The sequence below is a fragment of the Suncus etruscus genome, chromosome 13 (assembly GCF_024139225.1).
Source record: "Suncus etruscus isolate mSunEtr1 chromosome 13, mSunEtr1.pri.cur, whole genome shotgun sequence".
In the NCBI taxonomy this organism is placed as follows: Eukaryota; Metazoa; Chordata; class Mammalia; order Eulipotyphla; family Soricidae; genus Suncus; species Suncus etruscus.
In genome coordinates this window covers 81,891,822-81,908,152 of record NC_064860.1, presented here as the reverse complement: position 1 = coordinate 81,908,152, position 16,331 = coordinate 81,891,822, and positions in this window count along the sequence as shown.

The window sequence follows — 16,331 nt, the reverse complement described above, 5'->3', positions numbered from 1 at the left end:
CTTCTTCCACTCTTTAAAGAAAATGTATAATAAACTCCTGAAGTCACAGGCCTGAAGAAATAACTACCAGTATGTCAGCCTACTCCAAAGCAAGTTTATGCTTCTTTCCTCCTGGGTCTTCAGGATTTTATACATTGAAAGATGCATAAACATAACCCCCTTTCCATCATCTGCCTGTCCCACCTAGAAAACTCTGGAGGGACTCATCGACTCACAGACTCAAGAAATTACTACTAAGGGGCAAACACTTAAGATTAGTCAAGCCATGGTTTCCAGCTGCTGGCAGGCTTTGCCAAAGGCATCAGTTGCTTTTCCCAATTTGGAGAGGTTTGTTTTGTGTCTAGAGTCCATGTCAAACATATTGCCACAATTAACCAGACTGTCTGCCACTGTAAGTTTCATGGGAATGTTTTCTTGCACTTCTCTGACAAATATAAATGAGGTGAAAATCCTATTTTAATTTCTTCAGAGCATGAAATGTAAAGGTTATAACTGATGGGTATGATTGTAATATTCATCCTGGAAAACAAATTCTGTAGCTGAAACCAAATTACTTTCTTTCTGTAATTGAATTAATTTTACAGTAGGTGTTTTGAAAAGTCCATAAAACTAGGCTTCTGTCTTCTTGTTTTCAGCTATAGGTGTTTGTGACATTTATTTTCTACTTTTATTTCAGATAGGAAAATTAGTGAAAACATTGTGTTGGGCCATTCATAATTAAACTGCCATGATTTCCAAGCCTTAAAAAATTTTGCTTTTGGTACTATTTACAGCAAAGAATTTTTCAAGTGTCTATTGATTGTGTTTCTGGTTAATATTTTACCCAGCTGCTGTCCCTTGTCCAGGGCATATGTCCACAAGAAGCAAATCATTCCTTGTGCTTAAATTGCCATGAACTTGGAAGAAACCTACTACTCCAGCAGAAGCCAGGGCTAAATCTGTGATTCAAATAGGGCCAAAGACTTTTGTGTTCAGATAGTTATATGAAGCCAGTTGGGACTAATTAAGGACTTCTCAGGACCAAGACATCAACTTTGGTTCCATTCCTGTGGTTTCCTGATGCCATTTGTTAACCTAAGAATCATAGGATTGTTGAGTATAGATTATCACCATAAAGGAACTTTGAGGAGAGTTTAGTTAAATTCACCAGATCCTAGGTGTTCTCTATTGCTCTCATTTGAAAAGAAAATAGGAAATACTGACATTAAGGCAGCTGATGGGGAAGGGATCAAGTTGCATACATCTGTCAATGTATAAAATCCTGAAGTCCCAGGCTTGGAAAGAAGGCCTAAGCTTGCCTGGGAGTAGGCTGACATGCTTGTAGCTATTTCCAACCAAAGTTGTTCAAACCCTTAGCTCTAGATCACAGTAAAGTTTTGAGGAAAAAGAGAAATGGAGCAGGAGGTAATAAGAGGTATACTTGAGGTAATAGGGACAAGAGTGTGGAAGATATAAACAATTCAGTGGTATAGAGGTGAGGTATATATAATTATATATAAACCATAGAGTCAGAAATACTGAAGCATAAGACCCAGACCCAAAAGATAATAATTAATCCTAAAAAATGTGCCTGTTAAAAAAACAGGGTGGATTGGGGAGGGTAAAAGGAATATTGATGGAAGGAAGTTGTTATATATGGTGGGACTGATGTTGAAACTTTGTATACTTGAAAATCTAACAGCGACACATTTGCAAATTGCAAACATTACAAGACCGAAATTAAAAAAATAATAACAAATATATATTTAAATGTTTTTTCTTAGATAAATATATATTACTTTACTTCTCTAACTAGAATAATTCACCATAAAGAAGGAGTTTAACTAGAAAGTGACTATTTCCCCCTTATTAGCAGGGGCATATCCATGTGGGATGGAGGAAAGAGGGACAGTAACTCTATTTACTGTTCTTGTCAGTATTCTGTTTCTCTAGGTAAATACAAAAATCGTATTTTCTAAGTAGGGTGCATTGTATGAAATGTTTTTAGCAGGATGCAGGTAGCAGACATATAAGCCAGAAATGTTTCATAAGTGACAAGCTCTTCTACTATTAATCTTTCAGTTTATTTAGCCCTCTGGGACAGAGATTGTGCTCTTTTTATATGAAAGGGGAATCTCCTTTGGTGACCCAGACATCTTGGTCAAACTCATTCACCTGTGCCTTGTACATTATTACAGAGATTTTATATTAAGATGTTGACTTGTGTGAGCCTGATCAGACAATAATCACATAGAGAGGAAAACAAAGAAAGCAGTATCTCCAAGCACAGTAACCTTTTTTTTTAATTTTCTTGAGATCACATTCTATTCTTTACTTTTTTCTTTTTTCTTTTTTTTAAATAGTAGCATTTAATATATGGGGGCATGTTGGTGTACCTATCTGAGACCCTGGATTTGGTGTAGATACCTAAGACCCACCCATTTCTGGGAGGGGTCTTGGGAACCGGATATTACCTGCAAGACCCAGCCCATTCCTGGCAGGGGTCTTGGAATAGGTAGATAAACCCTGGAGCCAGGGGATTAGGGGCCCTTTCTGGGCTGCTGGGCGCTCTGGCTTTTGGGCCTCTGTGTTTTGGTCTTTGACCAGCATGGAGCCCAAAGGGAAGATGGCTAACAGGAGATAAGATGCAGGGCTAGCAAAGTATTGCTGTGCTTGAAAGGTTATGAGTAGGCCACACACCTGTGGTGGTTAGGGCATGAATAAAGCTGATGCTTCCTGAAGCCTGCCTGTGAGTGAGTGATTTCGCCTTTAACCTGGGCCTGGGACCCGCTGGATGAATGAGGTTGCAGAGCCACGTGACTTGGGGTGGCAGAGAGAAATCCTTCACCATCCATCGCCATCCAGCCCCATCGTTATTTATTTAACACAACAGGGACAAATGAAAGAGAAATTCTGAGCCTGGTCCTCTTACCTTCTTTAATAGATTTCCTTCTATTTTTTTTTTTTGTGGGAAAATAGGTATCAATCACATTTAGGACCTTTTTTTTTTTAAAAAAAAATCATTTCAAGTGCACAATTCAATGGTATTAATTGGCATTTACAAAGTCATGCAGAGATCATCATTATCTATTTCAGAACTTTTTCATAATCCCGGACAGAAACTATGACCCTTAGATAACAACTCTTGTCACTCTACTCATAATTCTTGAAAACTCCAAATTTTTCTTCCTTAAATTTATTTGTCTGGGCTCCTTATTTATATGAATTAATATTTGTCCCTTTATGTCTGCCTTATTTCACTTAGCAGAATGTTTTTCAGTTTCATCATGCTGTAGCATATATGTATATGGATTTTATTCCCTTTAACATATAATAGTATTTTATTAAATATATTTGATATATTACATCTAAATTATCTTTTGGGGCCAGAGAGATAGCACAGCAGTTGAGCGTTTGCCTTGCATGTGGCTGACCCAGGACTGATGGTGGTTGGATTCCCTGCATTTTATATGGTCCCCTGAGCCTGCCAAAAGTGATTTCTGAGTGCAGAGCCAGGAGTAACCCCTGAGCACCTCCGGGTGTGACCCAAAAACCAAAAGTAAATAAATAAATAATCTGTTGCCGCACATGTGGATTTCTAGGTCAACTATTGTGAATAAAGCTACTATGAATGTTGGTTTAGAAAAAGACTTGGGTTCTTGTTTTGAGTCTTGCAAGTAAATACACTGAAGTACACTAATTGGATCACATAGTAATTCTCTATTTATTTTTTGAGGAATTAAAAATAAAGTTTCCATAGTGGCTACACCATTTTATGTCAACAATATACAGGGATTTCAACTTATCTGCATCCTTGTAAACTAATTTTTTCCCTTGTGACTGTCATGATAAGTATGTCATAGTCTTTTTTTTTTTTTTTTTTAAAGTAACTCTATCATTAAATAGGAATAGACTTGTTAGACCCTGTGAATCTTTCTGGTCAACTTACTTCTGGAATAGTCTTGGCCTCAAAATAAAACTGCTGAAACTGAGTTGTCTAGCTATGTATTGTATGGTCTTTGTTGATGTTATTCACATTTTATTATCTCCATCCAATCTTTCTTTTTCTTTCTTCTTTCTTTCTTTCTTTCTTTCTTTCTTTCTTTCTTTCTTTCTTTCTTTCTTTCTTTCTTTCTTTCTTTCTTTCTTTCTTTCTTTCTTTCTTTCTTTCTTTCTTTCTTTCTTTCTTTCTTTCTTTCTTTCTTTCTTTCTTTCTTTCTTTCTTTCTTTCTTTCTTTCTTAAGAAGGAGCCTTTTTGAGTGTTCATGATGTGTGTGTGTGTGTGTGTGTGTGTGAGAGAGAGAGAGGAGAGAGAGAGAGAAGACAGAGAGAGACATAGAGAGAGACATATGCAGTGCTAGGATTGAACTTAGAACTGTACACATTGGGAAAGTTTTTTTTCTACCACTTGAACCATATGCCTGATCCCTAGTTTTATTAGGATATGGTTAAGTATGTGTGTGTGTGTGTGTGTGTGTGTGTGTGTGTGTGAGAGAGAGAGAGAGACAGAGACAGAGAGAGAGAGAAAGAGACAGAGAGAGAAGACAGACAGAGAGAGACAGAGAGAGAGACATATGCAGTGCTAGGATTGAACTTAGAACTGTACACATTGGGAAAGTTTTTTCCTACCACTTGAACCATATGCCTGATCCCTAGTTTCATTAGGATATGGTTAAGTGATTAACAAAGAAGCTTGTTGAACCATCTGGAACTTCCAGTAATAGTTCATCTTACAAAACAACAACTCATTATAGGGTCTTTGTGAAGTACATCATCTAATTTAATTTAATTTATTTTGGGTATGAAGTTTTTATTTTTAACTAATTAATATTAAATAATAAAATTAATAAAATAAATTTATTTTAAAGTAATTTATAGCATATATTTATTCTTTTTAATAATATCTTTATTTAAGCACCATGATTACAAACATATTTACAGTTGGATTTCAGTTATAAAAGAGTTATAATTCAATTTTAACCCTCCCTCCAGTTTTGACATATCTTGCCTATCTCATTATCCTGTTTATTGCTCTGGTTTGTTGTCATGTGGATTGTCTAGACAGCAAAAGGGTGTATTTTGTTTGGTGAGTGTGAAGCTACTGTGATTATTGATGTTTTAGAATATTATTTACAGTAATATATTTTGACATATATTTGGCATATATGTCAAATAGCACGGAGGAGCTTATTTGACAGCTTAAGCCTTTGCTGCCTTAAAAGTGCATGCAGAGTTTGAATGTCACTTGAAAAAATTGTTGCTGGTAAAGTAACATCTGTTCACTTTAGATCTTCTGGACCTGTCTGCTTCTGTTACTTCTGAAGCCCAAACATTCAGACTGCAGTTGGCACTACTGAGACGGGAGGCCAGGCCAGGGCCTGTTCTCTCTCGCAGTTGTTGATAAAGCTGTCAGCCAGGCTGTGGGGGCAGAATCCTGGCAAGACTAGGGTTCAAAATTTCTTAAGATGAGCCATCTGGCAACAGAAGCCCCTCAGGGGCTGAATTTGACACCCAAACACCTTGGTACATAACATACACACATAAATGATAGTATTTATTTGGTTACCTGCGGTGGACTATAGAATCCTCTAAACACTGAACAAAAGGTCCTGTGCTTAATTAAAAAATTAATAAACTAAAGGTTATAGATCTTAGTTTGTCTTTTTGGTACTTTCCATTAAGTGCCAGTTTTATAAAAACAAATCTGATGGTTCTAGAAATAAGATTCCAATTCTGCCCTTGAGAAATCAGAATGAGAAGCTGAAGTAAGTAAGAGTAAGTAAGTAGTAAGAGACTTGGATTAATTCAAGTGATCCTTAAGTGGTTTGTGAGCTATTGAAAAACACCAAGGCTCTTCCAGTTTAAAATGAGAAAACGACTTTGGACCCAGAACAGTACATGTACCTATAAATTTGTTAGAAATGAGGAAAATATCTCAAAGCCCTTTCCTAGACTGGCAATAAGAAATGCATTAAACTGTTTTTAGTTTAGGCACCATGCTTTTAAATACTGTTAATGATAGGGTTTCTTGCATAAAGTATTCCAACAAAGTTCACTTCTCTCTACCATTGGCCCTGGTACTCTCCCCCTATTCTAGTCTACCCCATCCTATGGTGATCTTCCTACTGAGACCAGTTCTTCGTTTCTTTTGTATTTGAGCATTTGTTTTTCACATGTAGTGTTTCTTTATATCCCATATCTGAAAGGGATTGTCCTGTGTTTGTCCCTGTCCTTCTGAAGAACCACATTTAATAGCAGATTCCTAAATCTTTGACAAGCTAATCAAAATGTAAGAAATGCTGGTCCAGTGGAAACTATTATGCTGAGTGAAATAAGTCAGAGGGAGAGAGATAGACACAGAATAGTCTCACTCATCTATGGGTTTTAAGAAAAAGAAAAGACATTATTGTAATAATGCCCAGAGACAATAGAGATGAAGGACTGGCTCATGATATGAAGCTCACCATAAAGACTGGTGAGTACAGTTAAAAAATAACTACACTAACAACTATCTGACAATGTTAATAAGTGAGAGAAGTAGAATGCCTGTCTTGCATACAGGTGGTGGGGAGGAGGGGAAGGAGGGAAATGGAGGGCATTGGTGGTGGGAGTGTTGCACTGGTGAAGAGCTTGTTCTCATTATGACTGAAACTCAACTACAAACATGTTTTTAATCATGGTGCTTAAATAAAGATATTATAATAATAAAAAAAGAAATGCTGATTCAGAAGAGCATTTCTATTTCTATTTAACTTTGTATTTCTATTTACATTTAAATATTTCTATTTTAATTTAGAAGGCTTTCTTCTCAAATTACAGCCTGTTTAAAATACCAAGCTATTAAAAGCCACCTAGGATCTTTCTATTTCAAATAAAGGAACTTTATATTCATCTTTATTAAGGGGCTACAAATTGAATTTTGTCCACATCTTAATTGAAATATGCCAAGGACTTCTTGGAAATATTAGTTTTGCTATGATTTATTCTATGTCAGTTGTGATATTAAAGTGAGTTTTTAAGGCTATGGTTATTTTATAAAAATTGGGACACATTAAAAGTTAGTATATGTTTCTGTATTAGAACTTAAATTTAGTTCCTAAAGGCTTATAGAGACAGAGAAAGTCATGAGTCATCTAATAGGCTATTGTAATTTTGTTTTTGTTTTTTTTGGGCCATACCCAGCTTTGCTCAGATGTTACTCCTGGCTCTGCGCTCAGAAATGGCTCCTGGCAGACTCTGGGGACCATATGGGATGCCGGGAATGAACCTAGGTCTGTGCACTGTGCTAATGCTCAGGCCCCTCCCCTCTAGTTCTAGTCACTTTGTGATCTTATCCATATGAGTTACTAAGCTTTTCATCCTAAACCCTGAATTCACAAGTCTTACTCAGCTGGATGCAAGGTAGCCCATATAAATTAATTAGTATGTACGTATGGTTTTATTATTATAACTATTTTAATCTTTTGAGTTATTGGTTGGACTAAAAAGAAATCAACAGTTTCTCAATCTATCTGTAAATTTGATCATTTTCATTAGTGCTGTGTTGTGTATTCTGAACACTATCTCAGGCAATATTTTATTTATTTATTTATTTATTTATTTATTTATTTATTTATTTATTTGGTGTTTGGGCCACACCTGGCAGTGTTTAGGGGTTATTTCTGGCTCTGTGCTCAGAAATCGCTTCTGGCAGACTTGGGGGACCATAAGGTATGCTGGGGATCGAACCTGGGTCTGTCCTAGGTTAGCCATGTGCAAGACACATGCCCTACCACTGTGCTATCACTCTAACCCCTATTTTTCTTTTTGAAAATTAAATTTCTTTACTTGAAACACTGGTTTACAGAGCTGCTTATAGTAGTTATTGCTGGCATTTAGTGTTCCAACACCAATTCCATAACCAGTGTAGCATCACCTCCACCATTTTCCTCAGTTTTCCAACCTCCCCAAAGCCTGTCTCTTGGCATATATGAATAACTTACTAAACAGTACTTGGTAAAACTAAATGGTAATGGAATTGTAAAAAAAAAACCAAAACCCTTGAAAAATTGTTAAAAGAAAATTTGTCAAAATTGTCGTATCTCACAATAGTGTTCTTCTGTCATTCTGTCATTTATTGCTAGTTAAACATTCTGTTGTTGGTTTTGATTGTGGACTTATGTGACTTATATGATAATTTCACATTTAATTTGGTTTATTCCTACTGGGAAGTCAGTATTAAAATTATGGAATTTTAGGATTTTTAGGATTTGTGGAACTGTGTTCATGGGCAGGGCTGTAGGGACTTCTGGAAGTACAGAAGAAAGGGATTTGGGGTTGGAGGGTGATTTAGGAGGAAGACAGCCTGCCCTGGCTCCAAAGAATCTCTGGAGATGTATCGTCTTTCTTAATTAGTTTAATTAATACAAGTATTTATTAACATTTTAGTTTTTATACTTTTAGTTTTTTAATTTGAGACTTTGTTTATTTAAAAAATATATTACATTATCATTATAAAATTTTCTTTCCTACTCTTGAAGTGTCTTAGAATTCAACAGAAATACAATTTAGTAAGATAAAAACTGAGTAAATTCAATAAAGTTAATATTTCTTGTCTTATTACTCTATACTATGTTTTATATAAATTGCTTTATGAAGCAATCATGTAGTAAAGTGTCATATCAAAGGAGGTTGTTTTAAATATATTTATTTTTTTATTTAAAATTTACAATGTTTTGTAATTTCTACTATTCTCTACATGTGTATGATTCTTTGCATTTACTAGAAATATGTTTTATAAATATTCTATAATTCCTATATATGACATATAATAAAGTCCATGTATTATGTCTGGCAATTCTGGAACTTTCCTATTATTTATTCCATTGGAAGTTTTAAGAATATTGAAATTTCTTTTTTTTTTTTTTGGTTTTTGGGGTCACACCTGGTGGTGCGCAGGGGCTACTCCTAGCTCTGAGCTCAGAAATAGCTCCTGGCAGGTTTGGGGAACCATATGAGATGCCAGGATTCAAACTGGGTCTGTCCTGTGTTGGCTGTGTGCAAGGCAAAAGCCCTACCACTGTGCTATCACTCTGGCCCCAGGATATTGAATTTTTGTAGTAGTTTGACTCCTTCATCATGTTAAATGTTTAACAATATGCTTTATAGAGCAATTGCTATTCATTTACTAACTCAAAAGGTAACTGCATAAAGTATATTTAGGGGCTTCCAAGCAATGTTCTGACAGTCCAGAGACCCCTCTATAAAATTTTAAGTCAACTGACCCAGAGGTTTAATGTGAGGGTTCAAGGAAATGATGCTGTTTTAATAACCCCTGTGCCACCCTGATGTGGCTTGGTAACAGCAATAATAATAATAAGCAGTGCTTGAAAGGCCACAGGATACCCAGAATTGAATCTGGGTGTGACATCTACTGTACTATCTTCTGATCTGAGAACCATATAGTTTATTTATTTATTTATTTATTTATTTATTTATTTATTTATTTATTTATGTTTTTGGGCCACACCTGGTGATACTGAAGGGTTACTCCTGGCTATGCACTCAGAAATTGCCTCTGGTTAGGGAGACATTTTGGGGTGCCAGGGATGGAACCCAGGTCTGTCCCGTGTCAGCCGCATGCAAGGCAAACACCCTATTGCTTCTGCCACTGCTCCGGCCCCAAGAGAACCATGTAGTTTTAAAACCCAACTACAAACATGCTAGTAATCATGGTGCTTAAATAAAGATATTATTAAAAAAAGAAAGATAACAGTTTTAAAAAACATGGAAATTCTCTGACAGTCAGCAGTAAAACGGAATACTATATTCTTGTTCACATCTGTTCATTTTGTGTGTGTTGGAGGGGTTACTAATAATTACATTTTAGCCAAATTAATAAACCTCAGACTCACTTGATGATAGCATGTTGTTTAGTGTTTTTATGATTATAATATTTTGTGAGCCTGAGCATGTTACAAACATATGTTTTGTTCATAGGAAAGGATGATACAGAGGATATAAGTCAATGGTGATGAGCTATCTGGTTCCAGATTATTCTGAAATGTTTGCTAACAAAAGTTGCTAACAGAATCACAAAGTTATGTGGCCATAATCACAAGAAGTGTGAGTAATTTGATTTTTAAAAATATGAACAAACATTAGCTTAGTATTGAGTTCACATTATTTTTTATTATTTTTTGCAATGGGCAAGTGGAGTCTGATGTGTCTGTATTCTTCTGTATGAATGGTTCCAAGTCTACATAGAGTTGTGTGCTTTTATTTAATTATACTGTTTAATCTTTACTAACATATACATATATATATCCTGAAAAATGTAAAGAACTCAAATAAATATAAAGAAACTATTCAGTTTTGTATAAGACATTACAAAGTTAGAAGTAAATGCGTTTTCACTTTTAGTTTTTAATTTTAAAAATAAAAAGAGATAACGCTCTGGAATATGAGTCTGAATATGTTTGACTAGGAGGGGGTCAGGGACTACCAAGGCTATAGTCAGTGGTGCTTGAAGGGCATGTGATTCCAGAGATTGAACTCAGTATTTCACCAATGCTAGATAAATATTCTGTTACTGGAACAATTTTTTGGGTTCAGTTCTTCCTGCTTTTAAATCACTTATTACTTACCATCTTCAAGAACCTCATATACATCCCCTTCTAAAAAAAAGCAGGACTCAGAGAGTACTCAGAAGCATGGAGAAAATCTATGTTCTAGTCCATACCATGACACTTAAAATCTTCTTGAGTAAATATGAAGTGACTGGGTAGCTCCCCTGGCTCTTTGTGTTTCTATGGCTTTTTGGAAAGATGTTATAAGGTCTTGACAATATGCTGACATGGCCTGTCTAATCTCAGCTACTGCTTACCTCTAACTCCAGGTGGCTTATCTCTAACCTCTAGTATTTGGATACCACTACCATGCCAAATATTGTACAGTTTTTATTTATTCATTTCATCTATTCTTTGAGACTCCAGCACAGTGTTAGATATCTAGACAGTCAACAAGCATTTTCTTGATTGCACTTTAAAAAAATTGGCTTCCGTAGGAAGTTGCACACACTTCTGATAGGAATTCAAGAAATGGAAAAACAACAGTTCTGGAAATAAAATCCTTAAGGACAATCAATAAACTATATTAGTATATTTTGACTCTTTATGAGCACTGACGTTCTCCTATGATTCCAACTCTTTAAAGTTAATCTTGTTTAAAAACTGAATTTTGGAAGGACTAGATGATTTCTGATAAATATTTATAATGAAGCAGAAAAATACTCAAGACAGGCAACAATATTACTTTGTTTCATGGACTAACAGCTGGGATGTTCATTTTCTGTCCTTTTTTTAGGCTACTAAACTTTATTCTAAACTAGCTTTCCAAATACAATTTAAAAGCCAAGATTTTTTTTTTCTAAAAATCAAGTGACTTTTTAAAATCCCATTTTACCACAGCTGCTGATTATTTTACCATTTGGAGATAGAGATAGTCACAAGAACTGTAGAAATTTAACTATACTAGTCCTGGTGCTATGTTGTTAAACATATAATTTCTTTTCTTTTATAATAATATCTTTATTTAAGCACCATGATTACAAACATGTTTGTAGTTGGGTTTCAGACATAAAAAACATCCCCCCTCTTCGCTAGTACAACATTCTCACCATTAATACCCCTCATCTCCCTCCTCTCCACCCCCGGCCTGTAATTGAGACAGGCATTCTACTTCTCGCTGGTTAACAAAATTAATGTGCAGCTATTATGATAGTATGTTATAGTGACAGTTTATAAGATGTTTTTGCTTAGGTCTAAGAGCTCATGATTTTGCCTATATTTACAATTTATTTTGAACTCTACCTTCTCTTTTACCCTTAGAGACAGCTGAAGGGAGGAGAATATGCTAGATCAAGAATGATAAGTATATTAATTAGTTTGCCCATTGTAATGGAGAATGGGATGAAAATGTGAATAAATTAAATGTTAAAAGAACTTTCTTTAGGGGTGAGATAAAAACTCAGACATTAGCTTTCATGAATAATGGTATTTAGAACCTTTTCCAGAATAATCGGATGAGTTCAGATCTGGATTTTATTACTTTTGTTTGGGTCTTCATGATGATACGTGCAGCTGTTCCTAATGAAAGGATGAATTATGCTGCATGCAGTATTTTTTGTTTTATTGATATTAGCAATGCTTTATAATATGTTATAAATCTGTGTATTTAATTAAAATAATATTGAGGCTGAGGAGATGATGCAAGAGGTAAGACGTATATCTCTATGACTCTGGTTCAATTTCTGGTACAATACACAATTCTAGAGGCATTGCTGGCCCTCTTCAAGATAGCCTTGAAGATTGCTTAAACACAACTGGGAGATCCTGCTAATCCCTGGCATTGCAGGGCCTGAGCACCACCATATCCTACACTCCTCACATTGAACTCCTAGTCCGGTTAGCCAAGAATCACTGGCAGAGGACCCCAAATCCACTTGAATATTGGTTAGAAGGCCAAAAAAATTAAAAGCAACCCATCAAAACCAAATCAGTAATAATAATGAAAACTAGTATTTCTTTTTGTGCTTAATCTTGCCACTGGTAATTATATTTTACATATGTAAAATTATATACTTTATTTACAACAGTGGGAGAAATGAATCTTATATGTATATATATGAGACATGAAATATACTCAGGGTCTCAGAACTAGACCCTATTTCTTCACTACTACATTACTTGTGGGTAGCTCAAAGTGAATCTGTGGCTGGTGTGGGACTTTATTGGCTTCCTTCAAAAAGGATATTGGCAGGGTCTACTAAAAAAGAGACTCTTGGAATGGAGGTGATGGGAAATACCCTGGTCACATGGTAATCTCAGTTTCTCCTATCCTCACTCAGACTATCAGCACAAGGCAATGAGTCACATTCTCTGTGGCTATTGGCTTGTGCAAAACAGATTCTAGTCCATTTCCTTTTTGGTATGCTAAAGATTAGCATGCAAATACTAATGGCTCCAGTTATCCCTCCAGTTTTTACATAGAAATGCCCTGGGATAAAAGAACAAGATTTGAAACAAACATTGTGGAAAGAATGCAATTGATTTTATCATTTTATTTTCCTTAGAGATTGACTTCTCCATTACCCAATCAACAGCAAATGGAGAGTCAATGCAGTAAAAAGGAATTTAGAATTGGTTAAATTATTTTTCCTTTTATTCTTTTGTTTGATTTTTGTTTTTGTTTTTGGGCCACACCCATTGACACTCAGGGTTTACTCTTGGCTATGCTCTCAGAAATCGCTCTTGGCTTGGGGGGACCATATGGGATGCCAGGGGTCCGTCCTAGGTTAGTGCTTGCAAGGCAGAGTCTTATCTTTAGAGCCACCGTTCTGGCCCCTTATTTTTTCTTTTAATAGAGTAATATTATCTCACCCCCTACCCTTGTTTTCTCTGATTACATTCTTTTGAGTTCAGTTCAGTTCAAGGTTATTGACCAATTTAAATATAAACTTATATTTTATATGATTTTAAGGATTTCCTCCATTCATTCACTTATCCCCAGAATCCTCAAAATTCAAATTGCAGAACACCGGGAGTCCCTAGGTAACATTAGAAGTGGGACTTCTGCTCTTCAACTCCAACCAAATCTACTGAATCAGAGACTTAATCTTTATTTATTTATTTAATTAATTTATTTATTTTTGACTTTTAGGTCACACCCAAAGTGCTCAGGGTTACTCCAGACTCTGCACTCAGAAATTACTCTGGCAGACTTGTGGGACTATATGAGATGCTGGGGACTAAAGTTGGTCCACAAATGCTCTCCCCACTGTGCTATCACTCTGGTCCCTGAATCAGCCTTTAAAGATGAGGCCCTGGTAATATGTATTTTAACAATATCTTTAGGTGATTCTGCCACTTGCTATATTTTGAGTCTAGTTACCCACCAAACATTGAGTGATAAGTATAGATTTTTGCTGTGACAGTTTAAAGTAGTGCCTCTAATCATCTTTTTCCCTAGAATTGCTTTCTATTCTCAGGGATACTGGGGGTGATACTGTATTATATAAATTTCAGAAATGTTTTGATCTATTTCTTTAAACAAATGCTATGGGCATCCTTATAGGAACTGTATCAAATATGTATAATGCTTTGGAAACTTTTGCCATTTTGACAATAGTAATTAATCTTCCTAATTTATGAACAGGAGATATGATTCCATTTCTTCGTGTCCTCTTTTATTTATTTAATAGTGTTTTATTAATAGTGTTTTCTTTGTAAAAGTCTTTCACCTCTTTAGTTAAGCTGATTCCTAGGTACTTAATTTTTTTGAGGCACAATTGGGAGTTTGTTTTGAAATATCTCTCTTCTATTTCATTACTTGCATTTAGAAAAGCAATGTTCTTTTGTATGTTATTTTTGTAGCCTGCAACTATAGTAATCAAATGTTGTTTCTTGTACCTTTTATGTAAAATATTTAGTTTTCTAAATATAGTTTTAAGTCACCTGCAAATAGTGAGAGCTTGATTTCTTCCTTCTCTATCTGGATATGCTTAGTACCCTTTACTTGCATTTCTATGGGATGTACTTCCAGCACTATATCGAGAAGAAATGATGAGAATGGAAAATCTTGTCCTGTGTCTGATCTTAGAAAGAAGCCTTTTAATTTTCCCCTTTGAGTATAATTGCTGTGAACTGTGGTCTCTGACTATGTTGAGGAAAGTTTCTTCAATTTACATTTTATAGAGTGTCTTATTTAAAAACAATCACGAATGGCTATTGGAGCTTGTCAAATACTTTCTCTGCATCTATTAATATAATCAAATGATTTTTGCTTTTTCTTATTTTGATGTGGTTTATTACATTGATTAGCTTGCATATGTTAAACTATCCTTGCATCCTAGGATGAATACTACTGGTTATGGTGTATAATCTTTTTGATGAGGTCTTGGTATTTGATAGTATTTTGTTGAGGATATTTTCATTTTTACAACAGTGTTCTTTAAGGATATTGGTTCATAATTCTCCTTTTTTGGTGTTCTCTGTCCATTATTTTGGTATCAGAGTAATGTTTGCTTCATATAAACTTTTTTGGGAGTATTTCTGTTTCTTTGCTTGGACCATTTGTGAGTACTTCTGGGTATGGCCCAAACTCCATTCTTCTAAAATAAATCCCAGGTACTTAATTAAAAAATAATTTATAAGTACTAAGTTTTGTCATCTGCCTATAGCTCTTAGTTCATGATAGGATCTCCCTAGGCCACAAAAGATCCTTAGATCCATAAACTTATCACTTCAATATTTTGTCTCTTCAATTTTTTTCAAATGTCAGTACTAGTAAACTCCCAATTAGACATTTTATTAGTTTTTAAAAGTTCACGTTGGTTATTTTTGTATTCATAGCATTGGCTTTCAAATTCAATTAAGTTAGTCAAGGGGGGTTACTTATTTTTGTTGTATTTCTTTTTAGAAATATTTAGAGTAGATATTTTAACAAAACAGTTGGTTCCTTGATTTAAAATCAACAGAACTTTTTTTTATCTTTAAAGCTTCCCGTTCTCTAATGTATATCTTGCAGAGAGCTACTCTTCAACTTTCTGCAACTAGTTTAATTAATGCTTTTATTAGTTACATAGTACTTACCAATACTTGCTTCATTCTGTTGTACATCAGATTTTGTTATCTTTTACTTATAGGTATTACCCATTATTGCTTTTCAATTTGTTTCCACTTATTCTATGAATTGAGTTATTCACATTTCAAAACCTTTTAATTTTTGTACAAAAGAATTGTTTTATGGAAGTCCAACGTAGAAAACAAATAAAAACTGAATGCTTCTTATACAAACATATAGCCCTCCATCTCATTGATAGTTGATTTTTCAATTCCCATGCAATAATTGACTCAGTTGCACTGTGCATTGCAAATAATTAAATAATGCAAGTGACATATAAAGCAATTATCAATTAGTTGGCTTTATATCTGCTTGTTTCCCATTGGTATGGTCTGTTGGAGCATTTAGTTCCATATGTCTCTCTTTCTCTTGTGAGAGAAAAAAGAAGGTTCTTGAATTCTTTCACAGAGAGAATTATATAGGAACCAATCCAATTTTGCAAACACTTTTTAAGCAGTTGATCAATCAATCATGTTACACCTTATAATATTTTATTGTTTTAAACACAAACAAGTCTAGGATAGAGTAACTATTTTTGATCAATAATTTATCAGACTTTCCAAAAATTCTTTTCCTTCTTTCCTTTCGAAAATGCACATTATGTTTTGGCTTTCACCTATGCTCAGTGATTACTCCTGGGATCATTCCTGGCTGTTCTTGGGATGCCATGTGTAGTGTCAGACGTCAATCCT